The sequence below is a fragment of the Choloepus didactylus genome, chromosome 19, assembly GCF_015220235.1.
Source record: "Choloepus didactylus isolate mChoDid1 chromosome 19, mChoDid1.pri, whole genome shotgun sequence".
Lineage (NCBI taxonomy): Eukaryota > Metazoa > Chordata > Mammalia > Pilosa > Megalonychidae > Choloepus > Choloepus didactylus.
The window spans coordinates 42459051-42487027 of NC_051325.1; the positions used below are offsets into that span (position 1 = coordinate 42459051).

At 45.2% G+C, this 27977-nt stretch overlaps 1 long non-coding RNA gene and 3 other non-coding genes across 8 annotated transcripts; all 4 read left to right on the forward strand.

The window, feature by feature from the left end:
* The first annotated feature begins 113 nt into the window (after nt 1–113).
* On the forward strand, nt 114–24635 carry LOC119515933. Of its 5 annotated transcripts, XR_005213177.1 has the most exons (7): nt 115–326; nt 18920–19202; nt 19807–19910; nt 20003–20140; nt 22467–22520; nt 23881–24157; nt 24246–24635. It is a non-coding gene; the product is annotated as an uncharacterized LOC119515933 (long non-coding RNA). The 5 variants fall into 5 exon arrangements; XR_005213175.1 differs by having other exon boundaries at nt 114–326; nt 19807–20140; XR_005213176.1 differs by having other exon boundaries at nt 18964–19202; nt 19807–20140.
* Nucleotides 20597–20711, forward strand: LOC119516232. The gene has a single exon (XR_005213241.1). It is a non-coding gene; the product is annotated as a small nucleolar RNA SNORA71 (small nucleolar RNA).
* Nucleotides 21894–22025, forward strand: LOC119516231. Its single transcript, XR_005213240.1, has one exon. It is a non-coding gene; the product is annotated as a small nucleolar RNA SNORA71 (small nucleolar RNA).
* LOC119516230 lies at nt 23155–23288 on the forward strand. The gene has a single exon (XR_005213239.1). It is a non-coding gene; the product is annotated as a small nucleolar RNA SNORA71 (small nucleolar RNA).
* Nucleotides 24636–27977: the final 3342 nt, after the last annotated feature.

Sequence of the window (27977 nt, forward strand, 5' to 3'; positions counted from 1 at the left end):
CGGAAATGAAGCTGGAGGGCGTGAGCAGAGGCCTAGAGCGGAGCCTCCGCGGATAGGAACCTGAGCAAGCAGTTCTGCAGCGCCTCCTTGTGGAGCGGAGCTGAAATTCGGGCTCGACTTCGCAAGCCATTGACGCCCTTCTTCATCCAAGAATCCATTCGTCCTCCCATCATTCAACCCACCCAGCCCGCCTGCCTGCCTGCCTTCCCTCCTTCGTCCCTTTGTCCCTCCCTTCCTTCCTTTCCTCTCTCCCTCCCTCCTTCCCTTCTTTCCATCCAGAAAACATTTATGGAGCAGTGATCTCGTATCAGGCACTGGGCTAAGCAGTAAGTGGCTCATTCCATTAAAAATATTTCACCCCCTGAATTTGCCAACTCAGGAAGTTTCCCTCAAGAAATCACTACCTAGAAAAGAGCATGGGGTAATTTTTCATCCTGGTTTACTGGAAATAACATTCCCTTGCTTGCTCTGCTTTTCTGTTCGTTCTGGAGGTGTTCCTTGGTGGCTGGTTTGTCGATAATCTGAAGAAAAGGGCAATCTTCCATGTCCGGGGCTGTTACTAGCATGCACTTACATGGATTGTACTTCATGTAGACTTTTTTCTGCCAAGCACCATAGGGATCTTGTATGTTTGATTCACCACGATGTTCATGGCACCTAGTGTGGTGGCTTGCACCTAGTAAATTGAAAAAATGAATTGGATATTGAGGGACTAAAATATTATTCAGATGGCCTGAGACTAAAATGTGAGGGTGAGGAGGAGTGAAACCTGGAGAGGTGGGCAGAGGACAGATGTTTTGTTAGCTTTATTCTAAAAGTAATGGGATTGGGGGTGGAGAGGGTCGTCGAAACAGAAGGAAACTGATCATATTTGCGTTCAAGGGACCAAGTCAGATTTGCGTTTGAGGAAACCGATCAGATTTGCATAGTGGCAGAGAAGGCGGGCAGATGCCCCAGCTCCTAACGACACACTGGAGATAGACTCAGGAGGGGGCTCATGGCCGCCAAATCCTCACAAGCACCAGCACTGCCTGCATCCTGAGCTAAGCATGCCTCTCGGACCTGGGGCAACCCTACCACTAACTCCGCCCACATTCTGATTTGGGCCTGAGGAGGGTGCTCCCACAGTCAGACTCCTGGGGCTCACAAGGTTGGCATGATATGGAGATCCAGGGCTGACTGACGCAACCATAAGGAAAACAGGATCCCTGAGGATGAAATTCTGTGTTTTATACCTAGGAGAAGCCCTCAGGATTTTCAGATTATGAGAACATTGGGGATGTCTGTGACAGAAGGGGCCACAGGACTCTTGATTGTGAGAAAGCTGGGTGAGGAGGTTGGGAGCACAAGCTGTGGCCACACAGTGCTGGAGTCCTCTCCTGCCTTCTGCTCTCCTACTCCCTGTGTGACCTCAGCTAAGTGACCTAACTTCTCTGCTGAACCTTAGTTTCCTATTCTGAAAAATGGGCAGGGTCAGGGTTCTTCATCGTAGGATTGCTGTGAAGATTAAGTAAGATGATTTATATGAAAACTGTAGCTCGGGGCAAATGTCTAAGGTATGGAGTTGCTGTATTTTAATATTTCTGAGGAAGTTGATGGCTTCTGTCACTGTGAGAACCCTGTGAGATCATATATGAGGCAGAGGGAGTGGACTGACTTTGAAAAGTTGAAGGCAATGCAGTTTAATAGAAATATAATATGTCACATATGTAATTTTTAATTTCTAATAACCACATTAAAAAAGTAAAAAAGAAACAGGTGAAATTAATTTTTTTAACATTTTATTTAACCCAATATAACCACAATATTATTATTGAACATGTTATCAATATTTAAGGGTTATTAATGAGATATTTACTATGCTTTTTCTTCCACTAAGTCTTTGGAATCTGGTGCACATTTTACACTTAAGGTAAATTGTAATTTGGACTTGCTGCATTTCCAGTGCTCCATAGTCATGCATGGCTGCTTAAATTAAGCAATACAGGTCTACAGGATCAGCCCGTTGGAGCCACAGGAGAGAAGCAGCAAACAGGAGGCTGAGAGCATGTCCCTCCAGGGTGCCCCCACCTGGGAGATGTTGGGGACCTGATTATGCTTAGCTGGAAATTAAGGCAAAGGTGCCTTCAGAAAGCTGGGAAAAGGCTGAGCCACGACCCAAACCTAGAGTTTTCTTCTGCACCCCTTACTCCCGTGACACAAAGGAAGGAAGCTTGGCTAGTTCATTTCTGCATCTCCAATGCTTAGAGGAGGCTGGGAATCTGAGAGGAGTGGTTGATGCTTGTTAATTGTTAGTGTAACAGGATGCTAAAATAGAAGTTTCAGTGGAAACACCAAGGAGGCCCCAAGATACAGGGATGAACCATATAAAATTGATGTTGTGGTAGGTCAAAATTGGATGAATATTGACAAATTTTTAAGGTTCCATCTAATAGAATGGCAGCTGCTTTCCAAAGAAAGTATTGGACCAGATGCAGAATTTGGGATGGAAATAACTTTAAAAATGGTTACATATGGCTCTTGAATCCTTTTCAATTTGAGGGTATTAACAGTACAGAGTGAGACATTAAAGAGAAGGGGAATTATGAATTATATTTTTTTGGAGAAGGCAGGGCTGTGAGTCCCAACCCCTGCCCCCAAGGGTCTCTGCCTCTCCAACTAAGTAGGAGGAGCTTTGGCAGGATGACAGGGAAGCTTGAGATATGTCACCTGGAGTTGGGAAGCACAGGTAACTGGTGCCTGACCCACTCCAGAGTCAAAGTTTCATAGTCTCCTTCAGGAGGTATAGAATCTGTGGTAGGAATATCTCAACTGGTAGCCACAGGTCCTTCCTAGGAGGTAGCCTGCTAGGGCAACAAGATCCAAAAAAACTGTCTTATGCACATCACTAGGTATGCAGTAAAGGAATAACTCAGCAAATCTGGGTCGTTCCACACCCTGCACGTCCCAAAGAAAGGCTTGGCCCTTGCCTGACTCCTGGGAGATAACCTCTAAGCCCCTGAAATATCCTGCCTGATAAGAGCGTCTTCATTTACTTGGAGGCTTTGAGCTAAGCCAGATAGTCTATGACAACAGTGTGATTTATGGTAGGGGTTCTGGACCACATAGTACAGGTGACCCCTGGAGGCAGTGGAGACTAAGGTCAGCCATGCAGGTGGTCATCCATGCCCAAATGACCTCCAATAAAAACCCTGGATACCAAGGCTCGGGTGAGCTTCCCTGGTTGGCAATATTCCATTTGTATAGTCACTCGTCAATGCTGGGAGAATTGAGCCCTGTCTGTAGGACTCCTCTGGGAGAGGATAATTGGAATCTTGCTCCTGGTGTCTCCTGGACTCTGCTCTATGTGCTGTTTCTGTTGCTGATTAAAATCTGTATCCTTTTGCTATAATAAACCATAACCATGAGTGTAGTTGCTTTGCTGAGTTATGTGAGTCCTTCTAGTGAATCAGTAAGCCTGAGAGTGGTCCACTGGAACCCCCAACTACACTAGGGGTATAGTCAAAAGGAACTAGGAAGGGATTCTTGAAAGAAGCTGTGATGGTTAGGTTCATGTGTCAACTTGGCCAGGTGGTGGTACCCAGCTGTCTGGTCAAGCAAACACTGACCTAACAATTGTTGTGAGGATGTTAGTGGCTGGTTGATAAACCAACAGGCTGGTTTGTTAAATCATCAGTCAATTGACTGCAGCTATGACTGATGACTCACCAAAGGGCGTGTCTTCCACAATGAGAGAATGCAATTGGCTGGATTTAATCCAATTAATCAGTTGAAGACTTATAAGCGAGACAGATGGAAGACCTTCACTTCTTCTTCGGCTGCCCAGTGAAGCGTTTCCTGAGGAGTTCGTCGAAGTTGCTGGTTCATTTCCTGAGGAGTTCATCGAACACATCGTCGAAGATCCCAGTTCATTTCCCGAGGAGTTTGTCAAAGTTGTTGGTTTGTTTCCTGAGGAGTTCATCGGACAACTTCCTTGGAGTTGATAGTTTGCTGACTACTCTACAGAATTGGGACTCCTGCATATCCACAGTTGCATGAATCACTTTTACAAATTTGATAGTCAGAGACACCTCTCATTGATTCTGTTTCCCTAGAGAACCCTAACTAATACAGAAGCTGAGAGAGAAATACTCAGCACTAAATTCATGACCAGCCTGGAGAGGACACAGCCATCTTGCAAAAGTACCAGTTAAAGAAGAAGTCTCCCATCCACCTTACTCTTTACTCCATCTGTTTTGATTCTGGACTTATAGGGAGTGGGGTGGGCAGACATTTCCTGGTGAAGAGAAATACATTTGGACAAATGAAGAGAGAAGGCTCATGTTCACTCCCCAACTTCCTCTACCTGGTGGAGGGGAGAGAAGTCTTGCCTTTGAATGATCATTGAAGACTTGACATGAGATTAGAGTGGACATTTCAAATCACTGAATAGAGAGAAACTAAGATGGCAGCTAGGTGAGACAGGGCAAAAAAACAACTCCATGAAAAACACTAGGTAAAAACCAGAAGGTGACCCAGAATACCGGTTACAGCGATGCACCAGCTGGACGAGGTCTACTAGTATCAAGGGGCCGTATACTTGGTGAAACCAGGAGTCTGCATTCTGAAACGAGTGAGTAAGCTGGCGGGAAGACCCACAGCCATGTGGCATTGTGGGGAAGTCAGGGCTTGGCATTTGAAGACCGACTGGCTCTTTTTAAAAAAAAGGGAAAAACCCAGGAGCAGCTGCAGTTGCGGGAATGGGAACCACGCAGTAAAACACAGGAAGAGGAGGCTGGGCCAGCCTCTCGGTGTCTGGCCTGGAGGATAGTCTGCTGCAGATACTCTCGGGGCTGGGGGAATGGAGGGGAGAGCCGGAAGCTGAAGGAAACCCCATGGCTCGCAGCTGGCTCCTCGGAGGGCTGGATAAACTCCTGCCTGGGGCCGTGCCCACAGCCCAGAGCCCCGCCAGTTGTCCCAGAGCTGGGAAGGAGGAACTGTGCGAGGTGGGGGGGGGGGGTTGAGACGCCCCATTCAGCCATCTTTGCTTCAGGCTGAGAGCGCCGCTGCACGGCCCAGCGGCCCGGGGCTTCCCTTGAGGGACGGCTCACACTGGTGACGTAGCACAGCATTCCCTCGGCTGAGCTCCTGGAGGATCGCGGCTGGGAGGGGAGACCCGCTCGGACAACCCAGGGACGTTATGCCAAGTCCGGTGGTTTGTGGGACAGTGAGACAGAGGGTCTGGGGCTGAACTGAAATGAAGGCTTAGACTCTTGTGGCGGCCTTGAATCTCTGGGAACCTGGGGGATTTGAATATTAAAGCTGCCCTTCCTCCCTGGCCACCCAGACACATGCCCCATATTCAGGGCGGACGGCTCCAGCAACACACCCAAACTGAGTTCTCCAACTGAACCCCACAAGAATCATTTCCCCACACACCATGGGAACAAAGTTGAGAACTGATTCGAGGGATATAGGTGACTCACAGACGCCATCTGCTGGTTAGTTAGAGAAAGTGTACGTCACCAAACTGTGTTTCTGAAAAATTAGATGGATATCCTTTTTTTTTACAACTTGAAAGAACCCTATCAAGCAAAACAAATGCCAAGAGGCCAAAAACAACAGAAAATCTTAATGCATATGATAAAACCAGACGATATGGAGAATCCAAGTCCAAACACACAAATCAAGATAGCGGAAGAGACTCAGTACTTGGCAGAATTAATCAAAGAACTACAATCGAGGAATGAAAACATGGCAAAAGATTTAAAGGACATCAAGAAGACCATGGCCCAGGATATAAGCGACATAAAGAAGACCCTAGAAGAGCATAAAGAAGACATTGCAAAAGTAAATAAAAAAAATAGACGATCTTATGGAAATAAAAGAAAATGTTGGCCAAATTATAAAGACTCTGGATGTTCACAATACAAGATTAGAGGAAGTTGAACAACATCTCAGTGTCCTACAAGTCCACAGAACAGAAAATGAAAGAACAAAAGAAAGAATGGAGAAAAAAATCGAAAAAATCGAAATGGATCTCAGGTATACGATAGATAAAATAAAACGTCCAAACTTAAGACTCATTGGTGTCCCAGAAGGGGAAGAGAAGGGTAAAGGTCTAGAAAGAGTATTCAAAGAAATTGTTGGGGAAAACTTCCCCAACCTTCTACACAATATAAATACACAAAGCTTAAATGCCCAGCGAACTCCAAATAGAATAAATCCAAATAAACCCACTCTGAGACATATTCTGATCAGACTCTCAAATACTGAAGAGAAGGAGCAAGTTCTGAAAGCAGCAAGAGAAAAGCAATTCACCACATACAAGGGAAACAACATAAGACTAAGTAGTGACTACTCAGCGGCCACCATGGAGGTGAGAAGGCAGTGGCAGGACATATTTAAAATTCTGAGAGAGAAAAATTTCCAACCAAGAATACTTTATCCAGCAAAACTCTCCTTCAAATTTGAGGGAGAGCTTAAATTTTTCACAGACAAACAAACGCTGAGAGAGTTTGCCAATAAAAGACCTGCCCTACTTCAGATTCTAAAGGGAGCCCTACCAACAGAGAAACAAAGAAAGGAGAAAGAGATATAGAGAATTTTAACAGACATATATAGTACCTTACATCCCAAATCACCAGGACACTCATTTTTCTCTGGTGACACGGATCTTTCTCCAGAAGGGACCATAAGCTGGGACATAAAACAAGCCTCAAGAAATTAAAAAAAAAAAAAAATTGAATATACTCAAAGTACATTCTCCAAACACAATGGAATACAAATAGAAGTCAATAATTTTTGAACTGTAACTCCACTATTTACTTCCTACATGATATAAAATACACAAACTCTAATGACAAATCAGTGGTTTTGAACTCAACATAAAATATGTAATTTTAGACAAATATATAAAGGTGGGGGAATGGAGGAGTATAGGAACATAGTTTATGTGTCCTATTGAAATGAAGGTGATATCAAAGAAAAACAAGATTGTTATGGATTTAAGAGGTTAATTTTAAGCCCCACAGTAAACACAAAGAAATTATCAGAGAATATAACCATAGAGCTGAAAAGTAGAGTATGGGTTAAGAGAAATGGAGGAAGGGGCATTGGAGAGTTAAGAAATGAGTGTAGGGTTGCTGTTTGAGGTGAAGGGAAATTTCTAGTAATGGATGGTGGAAAGAGCATTACAACATTCTAAATGTGATTAATCCCACTAATGGAAGGCTAGGGAGGGGGTGGAATGGGAAGATTTAGGCTGTATATCTGTTTCCACAATTAAAAAAAAAAAAAAAAGACAGTCTAAATAGACGACAATTGAATGCCAAGGATGAACCTGGATGGGATCAGAGGATGGAGGACAGGAGGCTCAAAGGGTCACAGCTGAGACATAAGGAAAAGGAAATATAGAATGTAAGCTTTGTTTCATTGTTGAATCTCTTATATTTCTTAGCTGCGCTTAATGGGATTGCATAAAAGAATGTTCTTGTTCCTGGGATTGTATATGTGAATTATAGTGTTTGTTCAAGGGTGTGAGCAGCTAGCTCTCATATGTTCAGAAGACAGAGCAATAGATGATGGATGATAGATAGGGAGGGAGGGAGGGAAAGAAATAGCGATGTGACAGCATGTTAAAGTTGGTGGATTGGGCTATCAGGGGAGGGGTGTCAGGGTATGATGGAATTCTGTGTATGGGGTTAATATTGTTTTTGCAACTGTTCCTATAACTTTGAATTTATTTCAAAATAAAAAAAAATCATTGAATAGAAATTATTTCCCATTTTGAAAGATTGCAAGATTTTTTATTACCTAAGAATGATCAGAAAAGTTATGAGGCCTGCCTGATCATTCTCTAAGGGCAGGGAAAAGATACTTCTGCTTAACAAGTCTAAAGAGACCAGGGTGAGAGAAATGTTGCTTTTATGATTATACCCTGAGTACTGCTTTAAACTTACTGGTTATGTTAATAAAGGATTGGGCTGTAGCAAGAGGCCAAAATTCTGCCTTCCTGGAGCTTGTGACCTCACAATGGCTGAGAGATCCCAGAGGTCTGGAGCACCCTTAGGGAGATGCAGTCACAGCCGACAGGACAGATTGTTGCAAGGAACTGGTGCCCAAGGTCTAGGCAGGAAGTCAGCAACGGAGTATGTGAGGCCTGTAAGCTCCAGGCCCCAGCTCCACGCTAAGAATGATGAGCATGCTGGAGACCCTGTTGTGTCTGTTTATCCTCCTCCTCTGCTGCTTACTGCTCCTTTGTTACTGCTTCTTTCGCCAGAGATAGACTCAGGCTCCTGAAGGCTGGGGCTGAGGCCTGCTGGAAGCCTTGGCAAGTCCAGGCCCCAAGGGCCTCTCAGGCAGAACAGGCTCTTCTTGAGCTGCCCCATGGCCCAAGTCTTGGCCTGTTCTGGGGTCACCAGCAGCTGCAGGCCTTCACTGGATGTTTCTAGCAGACTGACATGAGTCCTGGGGTCTCCCCGCCAGGGTCAGCTGCCACCCAGCTCTTGGCAGCTCCTCATCCCTGGATCCCCTACCTGGGGCCTTGGGCCCTCACTGCCTCTCTGTCACTAGTTTTGTTTCTGGTTCATTTTTGCCCTGGGCTGAAGGCCACTTGCTCTAGAGACAGACATGAGAAGAGATGACCCTCTCCGGAAAGCTGGTAGAGCTAAGCCCTGGGGAGCTGGAGTTCTAGCTAAAGACTGATAACCTCAGTCGGTGACATTGGATTTCCTGCCTATATTAATGGTGGACAATCCCAGAAAATAACCTTCTTGACTAATGAATCTGGATGGTCTCAGCTAATTAATTTGGGCCTCCTTGAGCAACAAATTTGGATCTTCCTCTCTAACTAAATAATTGAGATATTTCTCATTGATTACTTGAACTTCTGTGTTTTGAGAATTGTGACTTTCTTGCCTAATTATCTGGGCATTGCAAGATAATGATATTTGACTTTGATTCATTCTTTTTCACCATGCTAGCTGATGGTCATTCTTAACTGTTAAGTGCCCTGGGTTTTCCTGGCCAAAGGCATTGGACATCTCTGGATAATTTCCTGGGTCTTTCAGTATAAAATCAGAAGAATATTTCTATGATTTCCCCGTTAAGTATGATATTGGTCGATGGTCTAAGATATATGTCTATTTCTTGTATGAGTATTTTTAAAATTATGAATGGATATTAAATTTTATCAAGTGTCTACTGATGATAATTATGATTTATTACAGTAGCATACAATTAGCCAACAACTGTGCAAAGTACTTTAGGTACTGTATTTCTGGTGGCTTGGAGTTATGTTCCCCAGAAAAACATGTTCTTAACCTTATTCTATTCCTGTGAACCCATTGTAAATAGGACTTTTGATGAGTTTTTTTTAGCAGAAGTGTGGCCAACTGAATCAGGATGGGTCTTAACCATATTACTGGAGACTTAAAAATAAGACCACACTCTCTCTCTAAGCCCACCTTGGCGGGTGATCTCGCTGCCCTCCCCCCTATGTGGGACCTGACTCCCAGGGGTGTAAATCTCCCTGGCAATGCAGGATATGACTCCGGGGGATGAATCTGGACCCGGCATCATGGGATTGAGAACATCTTCTTGACCAAAAGGAGGATGCGAAATGAAATGAAATAAAGCTTCAGTGGCTGAGAGATTTCAAATGGAGTCAAGAGGTCACTCTGGTGGACATTCTTACACACTATATAGATAACACTTTTTAGGTTTTAATATACTGGAATAGCTAGAAGTAAATACCTGAACCTACCAAACTCCAACCCAGCAGCCTTGACTCTTGAAGACCATTGTATAACAATGTAGCTTACAAGGGGTGACAGTGTGATTGTGAAAACCCTGTGGATGGCACTCCCTTTATCCAGTGTATGGATGGATGAGTAGAAAAATGGGGGCAAAACCTAAATGAAAAATAGGTTAGGATGGGGGGGTGATTTGGGTGTTCTTTTTTTATTTTTGTTTTTTATTCTGATTCTGATTCTTTCTAGTGTAAGGAAAATATTCAAAAATAGATTGGGGTGATGAATGCACAACTATAAGATGGTACTGTGAACAGTTGATTGTACACCATGGATGATTGTATGGTATGTGAATGTATCTCAATAAAACTGAATTTAATAAAAAAAAAAAAGAAGAAGGCCACAGAGAGAAGCTACTGGGGAAGCAAAGAAGGTGAAAGTTAATGGAACCCGGAACACAGAAACGCCAAGGAACCCCAAGGATTGCGAGCAGCCAGTTGCCATAGTCTTTGGGGAAAAAGTATCACCTTGCTGATGCCTCAATTTTGGAATTCTCCACTCTCAAAACCTGAGCCAATAAATTGTCATTGTTTAAGCCAATCCATTGTATGGCATTTTTTTTAGCAACTGGGAAATAAAATGGTATTTCAATTTATTATTTTACCTATTTTAAAATTGAAAAATCTGAGGTTCAGAAAGATTAAGTAACTTGCGAACACACAGCTAAGATGCAGTAGAGCAAATTTTTAAGTATGTCTGTCTTGCTTCAATCTCGGTGATATTTACCACACTTTTGACCTCCTGACGTGATAAACTACTAGACTTCCCAAAATAAAACCATGTTTACATTCATGGGACAAACCTCATTTGATGTTGATAGGTGTGCCAGTTTGAAAGTATTGTGTCCCCCAAACGCCATTATCTTTGATGTAGTCTTGTGGGGCAGACATTTTGGTGCTGATTAGATTTGCTTGGAATGTGCCCCACCCAGCTGTGGGTGATGACTCTGATGGGATATTCCCATGGAGGCATGGTCCCACCCATTCAGGGTGGGATTTGATCAGTGGAGCCATATAAATGAGCTGACTCAAAGAGAAGGAACTCAGTGCAGCTGTGAGTGACATTTTGAAGAGGAGCAAGCTTGCTAGAGAGGAACGTCCTGGGAGAAAGCCATTTTGAAACCAGAACTTTGGAGCAGACGCCAGCCACGTGCCTTCCCAGCTAACAGAGGTTTTCCAGACACCATTGGCCATCCTCCGGTGAAGGTACCCGATTACTGATGTGTTACCTTGGACACTTTATGGCCTTAAGACTGTAACTGTGTAGCCAAATAAACCCCCTTTTTGTAAAAGCCAATCCATCTCTGGTGTTTTGCATTCCGCAGCATTAGCAAACTAGAACAATAGGTTATTATATTAGATCACAAGTTTGGAGGAGGGCAGACACCATGGGTTTCTCTCATTCATCCCTTTACTTCCCAGTCATTATATAAACAAAAACAAAAACAAAATGAACAATAACAAAAAAAGGAAAAAGAGAAAGAAAGAAAACAGTTGTTAGGAAAATGGTATAAGTTTTCAAGTTCTGTTACGGGGAGTTTAGTATTTTTTTTTTCTTTTTAATTTCCTTCAGAATCAGACTGTGGTAGATATCAGGGTATCTGTTGAGCAGACCACTTCTGATTTTGAGTCCCTAGCACAGTGCCAGACAGAGTGGAGGTAATTAAAGAATGAACAAATAATCAAGTGTTATTCTAGTCCTTCCTGTACCATCCCCCAGGTCAGAGTAACCTGTTCCTGCATCTATGCTCCCCCCACCCTTAGGAAGGCCTTTGTCTTAAACCCTTATAAAAGGCTTTCTGTCCTTTTTGCATCAATCGGTCATCTTCCCTGCGAATGTGATGCCTGCCCAGCCTGAGAAAGCCGTCATGATCTCTCCATGGCTTCTCACCCTGTAAGTAAGCCCTGAATAAAAGTTCATGTGTCAGGAAAAAAAAAAAAAAGAATGAAGAAATGAATGGATGAGTGAATAAAAGGTTCATTGGCTCAGCAGTGTTGTCCCCACTCCCTGTGGTAGATTGAATTATGTACCCCAACAAAAGACATGTTCTTAATCTTAATCTACAGTCCTGTGGATGTGAACATATTTGTAAATTGGATCCTTTGAAAGACATATTGTGAGTTGAGGTATGGATTCATTTGTGAATAGGATCTTCTAAGATCCTATTTAGATGTGGCCCAACTGAATCGGGGCGGGTCTTAATCCATGTTAAGAGAGGAAATTTGGATGCAGTCAAAGAAAGCCACAAAAAGAAGCCAGAAGTCAGCAGAAACTGGAAGAGCAGGCACAAGGAGAAAGAGATTGCTGTGTGACAGGAGGCAGAGATACAAGCCAAGGAACGCCAAGGACTGGAGCAAGCTGGCTCCAGAGCTCTTCCGACTCAGGAAGAAAGCATGGCCTTGCTGATGCATTGATTTGGGACTTCTGGCCTCTAAAACCATGAGCCAATACGTTCTTGTTATTTAAACCAACCCATTGTGTGGTATTTGTCTTAGCAGCCTGGAAAACTAAGGCAGACACACCCTTTTCTTTTGGTGCTACTCTTCTGTCTTGATGACTAGTGGCTCCGAGTGACTGGTGGCTTCCTCCTCTCCCTACAGTCCTCTCAAGCTTCACCCCCTTCACTCCTGAGATGGCCATGGTCCAGGCAGACCTAATCATAAGCCCACACCTGCCTGGACCCCCACTGGAAGTAGCAGGCCCCCAAAACAAACTCCCTAGTCAAAAAGACCCATTTCAGACATGCAGCCCTTGCAGAGAGTGTGCCTGCAGTTTTGTTTTGTTTTTAGCATCAACAGATACATTGGGTGACTAACAAATATGGGTGAGCTGCTAAGAATGGACTTTGTCTGAACAGCATGGGCAATGGCTGTCATGACACACTAGTGAAGGTTGTCATGACACCTTTATTTCATAGGCTTAGCATGTCACCCTGTTTACTGGGCTCCCTAGTTAGCCAGGCCAATGTTGCAGATGGGAAAGTCAGCATGGACAAGCAAAATGCCTGCACTGTGTTATGCAACAGCCAGACCCCCAGTGGAATACCTTAATAAATGGCCATTTGGAGTAAGTTAAGGAAAAGTCTCAGAATTTCCAGGATGCATTGGTGACCAAAACCTAATTTATGCTAAAAAAGGAAATGCTCTATTGGAAAGCTCATGTAATCGAATGAGGGGAAGGGCAGAGGTAGAGATGGGCCTATAAGACAACAAACACCAAGACTGGAATTCCACCAGAACTCTCACTTTGTGTGGACTTGTGACTTCACACTCACTGTGGTTCCTTCCATAGGGTGGGGTGGGACACATGCCATGTTTACCCTGAGACACTTCTCCATCCATCTTCCTCTGTGGGTAGGCAGGACTGCCACATAAGGCTGTGCAGGTTGTGCACTGCACAACTCATGGGAATGCCATTCACATCATAATCTGGGGATGCTTGGCTGAGCCAATGCCATAGAAAACGCTTGACTTAACAGAAAGAAGACATTTTCCTAGCACATCCTTCTCCAGTGCAGGAGGGTTACCCTAATTTATACCATCCTGTGGGGGAGATTTTTAAAAAAGCCACTCTATTCCTTAAATTATGTATCTAATAAGAGCCCTTGTGAATATTTGAAGGACAACACTTTGGAGAAGTTTTCTGTTCCCAAACTTCACTGGGGTCAAGCAGGAGATAATTAAACCTGTGACAGCGAAACCTGTGCAGGGCCATTAGAAAAAAAGAAGGGTTTGCAAGAAGTGGGGAGGGGTGGGGCACTTTCTGAGAAATATACGACTTTAACATTGGAGCTTTCCATATTACTTTCTGAGCCACCATTTTTATAACTCTGGGAGGAAATACCCTTCTCTGAGAGCCTCATCAATGTCTCATGGATGGACTGAGAGGTGTTGACCGTGCACAAGGCACCCTCTCAGGGTCCATGTGGTTCATCCATGCTGGTGATGCTTGGCTGAGTCCCTTTTCCTTCCTGGATGAGCTCACCTGCTAGGCCCTGCCTAGTGAGGCAGTGGGTGTGTCACCTTCAACAGTGGTGGAGGGAAGTGGGAGCAGGTATCAGGGAGCCCGAGGATGGCAGCACTTGAGCTGTGTATTCCATCCAGCTTTCACCACTGATCAAGATGTGGTTGATTTCCATCTTCCCAACACTTATGTCCCATCTTTTAAATGATGGCTCCTTTTAATAAAGGCCTTGCAAAAACTGGTGGGGAGTTTCTAATCTTAAGCTTCACTCAAGCAGAAGACAATTAAACCTGCAACAGGGAAACCTGTGCAGCACCATGAGAAAAAGAGAAGACAAGAATGAATGAATGAATGAAAAAATAGAAAGTTCATTGGCCCAGTAGTGCTCCTCACCTTTTTGATGTTAGTGTCCCGTCTTGATGACCAGTGGCTCCAAGTGGCTGTTGATCAACTCCTCACTATTCCTACCCTTCAGTGGCACCAGGGCCAAGGTTGTTTCTACTTGAAGTTTTTGTTTAGAATGTTTACATCTACATTCATAAGTGAATTGGATTGCAACTTACTTTCTTTTTATTGACCTTGTCTAATTTGGGAATCACGGTTATGGGAACTGAGGACTGTCCCCTCTTTTTCTAATTATCTGGCAGACTTCGTGTAAGGCTGTATTCTTTAAAGGCTTTGTAGAACTTAGCTATAAAGCTACAAGGATACGTTTTCTTTGTGGAAAAATTAATCACTGATTAAATTTTTAAGTTATAGAATTATTTGGGTTGTCTTTTTTCCTTAAATAAATTTTGTTAAATATTTTCTTGGAACATGTTCATTTTACTAAAGTTTTAAATTTTATGGGCAAAAGTCAAACATGGTATTCTCTAACTAGCTTTGTATGCTATGCTTTGTCCTATGTCTCCTGTCTCATTCCTAAAATTGTTTGGCTATGTTGATCTCAAGCTATGTTCACTTTCTGCCATTTTTGTTTCTACTCTTGATATTTCATTAATTTTATTTGGATCAGTTTGGTTGTCCCTTTTTTTCACTTTCTAAGTCTCAGGAGGCAAGAGCAACTAGGGCACAAGGAATTCTTCTTTCATTTCAGAATTGGTTGAGCCCCTCAACCCTTGCAACAATGAGCATTTCCCTCTCTTCTCTTGTGTTAACATTTAAGACTATCTATCACTGGCCATGGGGTAGAGACACTACCCCAACCACTTCCTAGCTTGTACACATACCAACACATGCATTAACCTGCCCCCCTTCCTTTCTCCCACTTCAGCTCCAAAGTTTTCCTCTTCCTCATTTTTCTTGAATACCTTCCCAGTGCCCCTTCCTATCTGAGTCTTTCAAAAACCCATCAAGGCACACTACCTCCAAAAAGCCTCCTTTCTTTAGAAATCCTCTGGCAATCACTGTATGTTCTCAATGTCACACTTATTCTTGCACTCAGTTATTAATCATAATTCATCTGGCCGGTGAAACAGAATGTCACCTCCTTCCTCTGTGCAGGATTCTGTGATCCTCAGCCATCACTCTCACTAGATAACCCTGTTCTGGGGAGCAAATAGTCCTTGATACACATAACCGAGTTTCTGCCAAGAGGCGAAGCTGACAAAGGTCAAATGAGGAAATAGCAGCTCACAATGCCCCCAGAGACCTGAAAGTGTTGGCAAGAGAGAAGCCAGAATGTGTTAAAGTGCTAAAGGATGGGGGTGGACGCTCCGAAGATGAGAAGATGCTGTCTGCAATTCTTCTCCCTGCCCTGTCAATGACCAGGACACAGGCAGCAGGGATTGCTCTCAAATGCAGGGACAGAAAAGAGCAGAGCCAGGGAAGGAGGCCAATGCCAATGCTGATGCCAATGGCCACAGTGGGGGAGAGCAGCCCAGTGCAAGCAGAGCCCAAGCAACTGCCATCCTGTCCTACAAAGACCTCAAAGCCCCACTGCCAGGAGGAATGAAAGAGAAGACACTTCTGGCAAAACAGAGGGATAATCTTGGCATTGGAATAGATCAGCTTTCTAGTCATAATGACACAAATAGAAATTCCTTTCTAACCAGCTTTGTTTTCTAGAGGGTAAGTAGGTTCAGTCGGTCAAGAGCTAGACGGTGGCAGAGAAGGAACTGGGACCCAGCGACAGGATGGTCTGATGCCTAATCCACCCACTTCCATTATAATATGCTGCTGCTGACCCTCTGATACAGGAAGTGAGGGCAGAAACCCTAGGGAGTTCTCATTACCCAAGTCAGACTTTCGAGGCACCTCCCCGGCAGCAGGAGCCTCTGAAGGGGTCAGATGTGACCCAGATAGTGGCTCAGCAGGAGCAAAACTGAGGACCAGTGGGACAGCTCCCCTGCCTGCCTCTCAGTTCCCCTGACATCAAGACCCCTGGGAACATGCACATGATATACCAGATGCAAGGAAGCAATTCTCCAGACAGCAGAGCAGAGATCTTACCTCAAGGGCACCAGGGTCCAGGATCCTTCTGACATAACAATGGCAACTCCCAAGGAGACTCTGCACACACTAGACATCCACAACAGACAAGATGCCACGAATGAGCAGCAGACTTGGTCCCTGATCACGGCACATCCTGGTGGGTACAGAGAAAGCCTGTACCACAGTAGATGCTCGACAGTAAGCATTCTGCAAGCGTTCACCAGTATTATTGTTATTTATACAGACACTATTTTCTCATGAAACAGAAAAGTAGTTTGATGGTAAAGAGGGAGACAGTGCATGGTCTTTGGCCAGGTGGCCAACTCAGATCAATGAGTAGTCTTCAGGGATAGGTTGAAACGCATGCCAAGGCCAAGAGGTTTGCTTATAGGACTGTGCCAGAACTGACAGTGACTGATGTGGACCCAAGTGATCCTGGTGGCAGGAGGGCCTCAGGTCTGCCACCTGCTGTCGTGCGAGGGCTGTGTTATATTCGATTATATTCTGCTCGGGCCACCTCTTTATTGCTCTGGTCCCCGCCATCTTAATCAAAAGCCAGAGGGGAAAAGCTTCCCTGGAGGACCTTGTGCCTGTCCCATGCCAAACAACCTCCTGGGGCAGAACTTAAAGCAGGCTCTAATGAATGTGCCACTGAAGGAAGAACACCCCAAGGGGACAGAAAAACCCCAGGCAGCTCGGTTTGCTGAAGTGTAGCATTTTCCCCTGACACTCCACAGTATGACGAGCCCTGCAACAGCCGTGGGGGTCTCTCCTCTTCCTCTCCTGTTCTTTCGTTTTTCTTCCTTTGTCATTGGTTCCATAGTTACTGAACACTGAACACTTGTTATACAAGAAGAGAGGCTCAGACACAGCCTTCAAGATCCCAGCGAGAAAGGGAGACAGAGATCAGCAAACCAATCCTTACAATGAGACATGATAAATGTCAAGGGCCTGGGAAAGGAGAAAAGGGGGTAGCAGGACAGGCTTCTGGGATATGAGACCTTGACTGAGAGCTGGCCCCACTGAATATTCCACGACTAGCCTCCAAGCTCCTTTAGGATTCATGCTTTCTCACACTCAAAGCACAAATACAAGGAAGAAAATATAATTTGCCCAGCTTGGGTCTCATGTTCAGCACTTTGCCAGGGGAGAGCAGGACACCATAACTGACATGCCCAACAAGACTCATTCAACAGGAAAAATGGATGCTTCAAGAAAAATCAGGGTCCTATTCTAGTAATTGGTAAAGGGGTGGATAGATCAAAACCACAGATGTCCTCAGCATTTAATATTCTTCAGATTATGTGATATTCAGCAGTGTGTTGCCTTTAAAGTTTCACCCCTAAATGTAAGGTTGTGGGTTGCTGGTGGTCTATCACATGATGAAAAATATCCTTTTGGACCAAGTATTCCAAAAAAATATTTTTCAGATCAGTCATAGAAATTGAATGTTATCAACCACATTTTTGAGCATCTACTAAATTGCTCTTAGGTTGCTTTCTGGTTTGAATTTTGTTTCTGCTACCTATGGTTGGGAGAAGCAACCTGCCATAGGCCCTGAACATCTCTGCACATTCTTGTTGGGTATGCCAAGAATGCAAGACCCTGGCTGCTCTTTACCTGGGCCATTTCTTAGCGTTGTATTTGCAGCCTTGAGGGGTGAGGTAAGGTTTCCTCCCAGGCTAAAAGCAGGCATGCCTTTGTTTGCTATAAAAATAGTATATCCCCCAAGCTCAGCACTCCTCTCCTGTAATAGAAGACACTGTGAGCCCTGTCCACCATTGTGGGACCTGTGGGGCATGGGCAACCAACACATGCACGAAACTCTGCCTACTGCTCTGCCATGAACAATAACGTCCTTAGACTCTGTGACTCAGGAATGCTGTGTCTTTTGACAGCATCCTTTAAATGATAGCAGACTCTTTAGCTAGCAAGTAAGGTTAACTCCCAGACCATGCTCAGTTCTTGACGTATATTAACTGTGTGAACTTGGATAAGTTAGTTAAACTTTCTGAGCTTTTATTTCCTCATCAGCAAAATGGGGATAAAGTAATGTTTCCCTTATAGGATTGGAATGATGATTAAATCGATTAAACACCTGAAATATTGTGCATTCTAAAAAATATTAGTCAGTATTTGCCATTACAGTTGCATTCCTCTGTGGTATTGATGGAAGCTATAACAGTGAGAAATACTATGAAAAACATTGTCGACATGCTTCCGTTAATTTTACACCTTCACATTGTTTTACTTTTACATATGCTCCTGAATATAATCTGCTAATATTGTCCTGGCTTGCTCCTTCTTCTCCAACTGATTTTAGATTAAATGTCATTTTCTCAGAGATACCCACCCTTGCCAAGTTGGTCCCCATTGTTATTCTTCTACTATCCTTCCATTTCCTTTGTGACACTTATCATTTTTAATTATTGCATTTGCCGTTCACTTGTGTATTATTCCCTCTAGAATGTAATCAACACAAAATCAGGGACCATATCTGTCTTCTTTCTTCATTTCCAATGCTTAGGCCTGTCTGATGTGAGGTAGCTGCATGTGAAGATTTTTTGAATGGGTGGGTGGGAGTCTAGATGAATAGATTCGCAGGAAGATGGATGGATGGGGAAGATGAAGCTCCATAAATGTTTTCTGGATAAAGGGACGGATGGCTGGGTGGCTGGGTGGGTAGGTGGAATGCTGAGAGGATACATACTCGGTGGGATGAATGGTTTTAGCGGTCTGCAATGTCGAGTCAGAATTTCAGCTCCGATCCATTAAGGGGCGCTGCAGGACCGCGTGCTACTTGCGCCGGAGGAGACGCCAGTCTGCTGCCCGCGCACTCCATCTGTGTTTCCGCCGACGCGGGCCGAGGGAAGTGTTTCCTGAGCGTGAGGCTGCGGTCCTGCCTGGTCTCGGGACATCCTGCACCTCCCAGCGCCGTCTGCTGACATCCTGCACCTAATCGCGCCGCCTCTCAGTCCCCGCAGCCATCCTGCGCCGTCAGCCCTGGAACCCCGGGTGAGTCCAATGAGGGACTGTGCTTGGTGAGTCGCATGCGTGGGAACATGGGCAGTCCAAGACTGCAGCTGCGCTCCATCCCCTATAGGAGGGGAAACTGAGGCCCGAAGAGGGGCGAGGAGAGGAGCTCCTGCTGAAGGTCGGCTCCCGAGCCCAGACTTGGCTCCTAATTCGGTGCTCCGTGCCCTCCGCCGGGTGTGGATTTCTGGGGATTCGCGTTTCCTAGGGAAAGAGGTTTGTCTGGTCAGCGTCGCCATCGACCGAGCGCTGGTTCTGAGCAGGCCCCTGCGGGTGTCAGAACCTCTGTCCTCAGAACCACCTTATGGGGAAGGGCTTAGTTAGTGCCCTGTTGATGAGGAAGCGAAGCCCCAGTCACGCGTGTGCCGACGTCCCGCAGTGAATCGTGCCAGCCCGGATCTGAGGGGCACCAAAGCCCCTGCGGTTCTCACTAGCCCGGGGGCCCCTGGGGACTCTTAATGTTTGAAGTTCCAAAGCCCCTTGTCGGTTGCCTGCAAAGGGTCAGGCATTGTATTATGTTCTTAGGATTAACTCATTCTTCCTTTAATAACTCTAAAAGGTAAGTATTAAATTCCCTGTTTTACAGACCCGTTGGCTGAGGGGATGCTTCCAGGGCGCCAGAGGGAAAGAATCTGAATTCCTGCACCTGCTTCACACTAAAGACGTTCCTCCAGGCCCCGCCGGACTATGGTAGTCGTGCAGATCCATGGGAAATCTTCCTTGGGTGGCTTGGCTGGTTCTGCATCATCTGTCGCCCCCTTCTCACCTGCCAAACCCTGCAGGTGCTGCCTGCAGGACCCTGACCTGCGCTCCCAGACCCGCTCCCCCTCTCTCCCGATGCTGAGGTTGCCCCGGGCCAAGTGCTCTGTGAGCACCTGGAAGACAGGGCTTGTTGCCTTCCCCTCCCACACAGGCAGAGAGTAAGTGACACAAGCCTTCTGTAATAGATGGGGGGCTGGGTTTGGGAGCCAGAAAGACCTGAGTCTTTCTCAGCCCCTCATTAACTCCGTAACCTTGGGGCAGTTAATTTCCTTCTCCTGAGCCGTAATGTCTATAAAGTAGAAAAGCAGCAGAAACTCTGTGAGGGCAGAGACCTTGTGTGTTGTTTGTTTGTTTGTTTTGTTTTGTATTTGTATTTGAATCCACAGTGCCTGCAAAATGGTAGGTACTCAATAAATTTTTGTGGGATGAATGAACAATTTAGGCATTTTCACCTGAAGCTGGTCTTCCTGTGGACTCTCTTGATGGAATCTTTATATGAAGTGATGGTAGCTCTCAGAGTCTGGGGCTTGGTTGGACTGCTTTCCCCTATTTGGGTGGGTTAGCAGGCTGCCAGCATTGATTACTCTTTCTGTCTTGGCTTCTACCCTTTTCTGCCCTGCATGTGAAAGTGATCAGGGGCTACCTGTGCCCCAGTCTTTGAGAGTGTAGGGAGAGGAATTGCTGAAAGCATTTCTTTGGGTCCCTTCCAAATCCTGGAGCTTTCCCACACTTCTTCCTTTCCACCACTGTTTGTGTGCCTCTCAGTGCCTTATACATTCTGGCTCATTGAGGGCCCTCTGTGTGCAGCCCAGTGCTGGTTTCTGTGAGTTTTGTAAAAGGAGGATGAAGCATGGGCTGTGTCTTAAGGAGCTTACGGACTGGCTCTGGGTTATTCCTCAGCTAGGTCCCCCTCCAGAAAACCCTCCCTGCCTCCCCCACACCTTTCCCAGGTTCTTAGTCACACAGGTTCCCTGGGTGTGATGCTGTATGGGCAGTGGATTGACATGAAATGAGGGCACTAGTCACACCTTGTGGAAATTGTTGATTTTGTGTTCTCTCTACCACTCCACTCTGAAGTCAAAGTCAGTGTCTACAGTGTAATCATAACTTGCACTTAAGAAGGTACCAAAAAGCCCTGGATAGTCTTTTAACCCTCTGGAGTTGTACACTTCTTTCCTTCCTGAGAAAATGGTGTCACTTGTGGGTTAATAATAAGCATTTACTATCGGGCAGAGCTACTGTGCCAGATACTCGGATGTACTTAGCAGGCTGTATTGTGGCCAGGTGACATCTAGGTTACTGATCTAGGGCTTCTTGTTTAATGTAGAGGAGGCAGCTCTGTGCAGAGAAACCCCAAGAGGTGTCTCCATCCTGTGAGAAACCATAGTGCTCCCAAGATGAGGTCTGTTCTCCGGAGCTCTGGGGCTTTGCATCCCACAAGGGGCATGATGTTGTCTGGGAAGTAGAGTCAAGATGAGGTGGCTTTGTCTTGGCCTCTGGGCCGTTGAGATTGCATCTGGTTCTCATTATGTGCTTGCTTGGGTTCTGAGAGCCTCGGGAACCCTCCTTCAAATTGTTTTGTTGCAGGAGAATGTCTAAATTGAAAGCGGACAAGATTTTAGGATCAAATCTTCCTGTCCCTGGGTCTCAGTAACTCCTAGCTTTGGGACCATGTCTATCCTCAGTTTCATCATCTAGAAAGTAGGAATACAATGAGGCAGTTTTTACTATGATCACACATACATTTCCTGTCTTCTACAAACTAAGAACTCAGTCAGTTTTCTTTCAGAAGTGTCTTCCCTTTACCTCTCCTGTCTGCTCGTATTGAGGGAGTCCTGTCCTTGTTTAGGGTGATTTCTCCAGGTCTCTGCAGTTGGCATCCCTTTTCAGCAAGCTTCTGTCCTTTTCTTCCCCTGCATTCGTAAGTGATCAAGGGCTATCCATGTCCTGGTCATTGGTCATGCAGGCAGAGGAAATGTGGAAAGGGTTGCCCCATGTTTGGAGGGTCCACATCTACCCTTCCAGTTCTGGAGCTTTCCCACAATTCTGCTTCTTCTGTGCACACACCTCAGGCCTGCAGGACCTTGGGGACTGAGGGTGCATTATCACTGTTGAGTATCATTTTTGAGGCTTCACTTCCTACCCCACTGCTGTTGGGAACTAGGCTATATTGTTGCTTAAGTTCCCCTTGATGCCCAGTAGGAGGAGCTGCATGGCACACACTGATAAACTTGGCCTTGGCGTCCTTTTCAACCTGTCAGAGTTGGCCACCCTGTCAGCGACCCTCCACTGTCTCCTATTTTAGAGCTAACTCTTCTTTTCCATGAGAAAATGGTGTGTCTATTTGGGCAGTAACAATAACCAATATCTGTGGAATTCTTACCATCTGGTAACTACCACACAAAGTTCCTTCTCTTTGCCTACCATGCCCTGATGTGGGCAAGGACGAAGCAGCTGCTCATTAATGGCTTTTCATTGTTGCAGATACTTCATGGGAGTTGTCATGTCAGGAACATTCTAGACCCTGATGTCCTTGAGGTAAGATCTCCAGTCTGTTGTCCACAATGTTGATACCTTGCATCTGGTACATGTTCCCTGGGGCTTTGGGTGATGTAGGGGAGCTTAGAGGTGAGATAAAGATGGGGTCCAGGGTTCCCAGAGCCTCCCCTCACACCAATCCTGGGCACCTAGATCACATCTGGCCCCTCATATGCCTTCAGCAGCTGTTGCAGGAGAGGGCCCTCCAGAGTCTGACATGGGCAATGAGAAATCCCTGGAGTATCTGCCTTCCCCAGTATTGGAGTGTCAGCAGCAACATGTTACAGTGGAAATTGCTGGACCAGGATCAGAAACTCCTGTTCTGGAGTCTGAATTCCCTTTCTTCCACTGTGTCAGTCTATGACCTATTTAGAACCTCATTTTCTTCATCTAAAAATAAAACTGTAAGAGAGGTGACTTTTGTTGTACTTAGGATCACATGATTTTTCTCCAGTCCTAATATTTTTCTGTTGCTCAATGTGACTTTTCTTTGACCCAGGGATTTGGGGGTCTTTCACAGTAAAGATTGGCTACTACTAGGAACCACTGTTCAGTTGAGTTCTTCTTAACCAACCTATTCCACAGGCCACGGGCTTCTGCTTGCTTTTCTGGATGTCTCTCTTTCCTTGTATGCACCTGCAGTCAAAAGTGATCGTGGGCTGCCTGTGTCCTGGTCATGGATAATGCAGGGAGAGGAATTGTGGAAAGCAGTTTCCCGTGTTTGGAGGGTCCACACCTGTCCCTTTCAAATGCTGACGCTTTCACACACTTCTTCTATTCTGCCGACTCTTCCCAGCCTTGGGAGCATCGTAGGCCACTGCCCGAGAGTGATATTTTGAGGGCAGCTGAGGATTATAGAGCCTTAGTCCTGCTTACATGACCTTATATCTTTTTAAGAAGCCAAGATGAATTATGTACAATGAAAAAGTGCGATGTTGGGTAGTAGATAGTGATTGCCGTATGATTTTCCAAGAGAAGTGGCTCCTTGTTGCTGGTGGATCTGGGCAGTCTTTTGAAAGAGTGGAAAGTACTGGGCAATTGTAGGGTATTCCAGGGAAGGGGAGCAGCAAGAGCAGGACTTTGGGGCTAGAGTTAGTTCTAGCACCTGCTCAGGAGCTAATGGTCCTGCTGGGGAGACATGTTCAGGTCAAGTAGTGACAGTGTGGAGGGTGAGAAGGTGGTCCTTGTTCATGGGGGAAGCCCCTGAAAGCAAGCTCCCAAGCTGTCTCTGCAAATTACTGTATTTGCTCTGTGCCCTCAAAAGCCCTGTTTGAAATAAAATAATTTATTGGAAAACCTAGACTTTTAACATTTTTCATTATGACTCTTTTTTTCTTTTTTTTTTCTTTTTTTCTGTGAGCATTGAGATTCCTTTTCAAGACACATTTGGTATGAATAAACTGGCAGCTCATACCTGGGTAATTGGGCATTCTCCTTGATGTCAGCTCAGAGCAGGAGAAGATAATGTTGGAGACCAAATACTTGTAGTGACCTCCTGCCTGGTGGACCTCCTCCCCACTCCAGTGGCTCAGCCTGGGACCCAGAGATTGTTGAAGGCAGCCCCAAGGTGACGTGGGCACTGGCTCCTTCAGGATGATGACCTAGGGTTGCAGCTCCCCGGGAGGGGCCTCCTCATGGTGAGTTAGTGCCGAGAGACAAAGTTGGTCTGTTGTTTTTGCAAATGGGAATTCCAGGCCTCCAGCCTCATTTGACTTTTTCCTTTAGATTATTTTGGGGTTAAACATGGACGCTCAAGTAGCAGATTAAAGAGCAACATTGCTGCATGAAGCATCGCCAGACCTTCACCTCAGCACAGCGTGGATCAGCTCACACTCTGCATGAGAGGGCCGGGGGAAGCTCTGGGACTCTGGGGATGTGGTGTTCAGAATTAGAGACCATTCAGCTGGCTCTGCCCCTCAACAGCAGTGCCACTGGGCACCAGGAACCAAGAAGGCTGGTTGTCTATAGTCTAGGTCAGGTCATTCAGTGGCAGCCTCCCTTTCTCTTCCTGCCTTCACCTGGTGTAATTTTTTAAGAACTAAGAGTTTCTATTGAAGTTTGCTGTGCTGTGCATTATTGTTCTCCCATCCACCTCAATAAATCATGGAACTATGTCCTGCTGCTCATTTGGTTTCTTTTTGTTTTTAAGTAATATTCCTTCTGAATAGAGAGTGGGTCATGGGGACAGATCTTCTGATTTCCACTCGTTGAAACTTTCTATTTAGCACACTCCTAAAGACATGACATATGGGTTATGAGATGGGATGTGGAATTTAGACTAGGAGTTGAACAATCCCAAGTGCTGCTGGGTGGCTCAGTTTAGGCAATGGGAACCATTAGAATTGAGATTACTGAAGAATATTTGGGCCAGCGCTTTGGGAGAGATGATGGCGGATTGGACTTCAGAGACCATGGCAGGGGCTGAATTCCTTGAGGAAGTGCTCTGAGCTCTGAGTGATGACACTACATCAGGAGAATTTAAGGAGAAGGATTTTGAGCAGAGGTGGAAGTGGGGTATATGGAGAACAGCTGCCCTTAGGAGAACTCTGGGGATGTGGTCAGCCAAATGCCACATGTTGGGGTTTCTGTTACCACAAGGTAGGTTGGTCCTTGGTGGTGATGTTTGGTAGCAATAGTTGCAGTGATGTGTTATGCATGCATATGTATCACCACCCTATGGGGTATGTGTTACTTTGTCCTCATTTTTTCAGGTTCGATCCACACAGAGGAACTCTCCCAGAGGCCACTGTGGAAAGGGGAATGGATTGGTCCATTCCTTCAGTTGAAATTGGAATCAACTCATCTGGGGCCCACCTCATTTTGCCTGTGGCCTGCCTATCCACCCTCATCTCACACATCATTCCCCACAAGCGTCCCATTCCTCAGCCACTCTACCATTTATGGGTCCTGAACATGCTCTCCTTGTCCTACGTGCCTGCAATGCATTATCCATTTCAGACGCTTGGCTGAGTCAGCTTGTGTCACTTCCTTCAGGAAGCCTTCCTTGGCTAAACCTCCACCCAGACTGGATTTACTGACCTCCTTTCTTTCATATTGAGTATCAGTTATGAGCAGGCACACTTCTAGGCACTGGTAAGCTGAGCAGCCAAAAGAGCAAATCCCTGCCATTACAGTGCTTACATTTTAGAGGACAGAGAGACATGCCAGAAACTATAAGGTAAAGTACTAAAATATGTAGTATGGTAGAGAAATGCTAAGGAAAGAAAGAAATAAAGCAGGGAAAGAAGATAGGAAGTGTGGGGGCCAGCACAGGGGAGTGGCCTTTTAAATCGAGTAGACAAGGAAGGCCTCACAGGACTGGTGTGATATGATAAAGTGAGGGGTACCCACCTCTGGGTGTTCCCCACAGCCTGTGCATGGACCAGGAGTGGTGGGAGGCTTTCCTCTTCGACACCAGCTTCAGTAAACTGGAGAGATGAAAGGCACCTCTGCAGCATTGCCCTGATTTTGAATGTCTGCCATGTTGTGGTGAGGGTGGCAGCTGAATCAAACCAGAATTAACAAGTCCACACCAGGTCGTGCATGTCTTGGGGACAGATTCCATATGTATCAGCCCTACATCTCCCTGTTCCCCAGCCACAACTCATTGGACTAGGGAAACACAGTGCTCCAAGAAGGGCAGTCGCTGATAGGCCTAACCCAGGACCTGGCCCAGGCCCAATAACAGTGATGACCTCTGGGAGAGTTTTGAACATGTCAAGAGCCTGAGCAATTGATCTCAGGAAGAGAGAGAGTAGTTGAGCCCCCTTAACAGTAGAGCCAAGCATACACAGCATTGAGCTCCTGCTACAGGCAAAATCACCCAGTTTCTACAACTCTTGGGTACTATATGATACCCATTTCCGAACCATGTTTAGGCTCCACGAGGCCTGGCTATGAGCAGAGCAGTACTTGGACTGGCCACAAGGCCTGGGGTGCAGCTCTCCCTAAATTTTTTTAAAATTCAATTTTATTGAGATATATTCACATACCATACAGTAATCCAAAGTGTACAATCAATAGTTCACAATAGCATTATATAGTTGTGCACTCATCACCACAATTAATTTTTTAACATTCTCATTACAGCAAAAAAAAAAGAATAAGAAAAATTAAAGAACACCCAAAACATCCCATCCCCCATCCCTGCCTATTCATTTACTTTTTGTCCCCATTTTTCTACTCATCTGTCTATCTTAGCCTCTCCTTTGCAGTAACAAGCTTCATAAGAGCAAGCCCCAAGATCGAGGGCTTGGCCTTCAAAACTGGTAGTCTCCAATGTTTGTGAGAATGTCAGTAATTCCTCAGGTGGGGAAGTTTAATATTTCCATGTTTCCTCAGTTCCTCAAGGGGATTTTGCAAATACATATTTTTATTTTCTGCCCAGATTACTCTGGGATGTATCGGGCTTCACACTAACCTGTACAAACCAAGTAGATTTCACTCGCTATTCAAAGTTCCATGGAACTATGGTGTTTGAATAAACTTGCCATACAAGTGTGCTACATGACATATATAGTGTGCTACAGAAAATACAGATTTTTCACTGGATAAACATCTCTTCCTTGGTCTCACACAGAAGTTGTGTGTCTCACACTGTCAATATCATTCTTTACTCTACTCTGGTTTCTCTTAGTCCTAACCAAGTTCATTTCGTTTCTGTAAGTCTGATCTTTTTTTCAGCCTCTTTGACATTTAATGCTGACATTCATAGCTGCCAAAATCTGGCCCCGAGTCTCAAGTGTCACATCACACAGATACCCGAAGTTCCAGGGACTGACCGGGTTATGCAAAAGAGCTCAGCATCTCAGAATTTAGAAATAGCCCTTATACTTCAGGGATAGATGTAACTTCTGCAAGAACTTACAATCTAGGAACCTGCTTTCCCTAAATTTTTATAAGGCATGGCTATGAGACCGAGATTCCTATCTTCCTGTTTTTATGAGAAACCTTGCATTTGCCACCACTGTGCCTCATCACTAGAGCAAGCTAAGTGAGTCTCTGCGCGTTAGATCAAAAGAGTGTAACTTACCAGCATAGTGACTGACACGTGGAAGGTGCTCGGTCAGAATTTAGGGACGAGGAATGAGGCCATTGGTGGCTTTGTCATTTTACACCATGGATAGCTCATGCAGACTCCTCTGTCCGAGCTACAACTGCCATGTCACTGGGATGCTCAACGAGACCCACATTGAGAGGCAACCCGGTGAAATCATTAAGAGCCGGTCAAATTCTTGTAGGGTCACTTAATCCCTATGGGGCTTGGGGTATGTTCTTTTGCCTCTCTGAACATTAGTTTCTGACCTTGAAATTTGACCATTAGGATAGCACCTACCCCACATATTAAGGATTAAATAAGATGATGCATTTTAAACGTGTTAACATGGTACCTGCCTCACACTGAGTGCTCAATAAATGTCAGCTATTTTTATTTGATGAATATGTATAGCTTGTTAG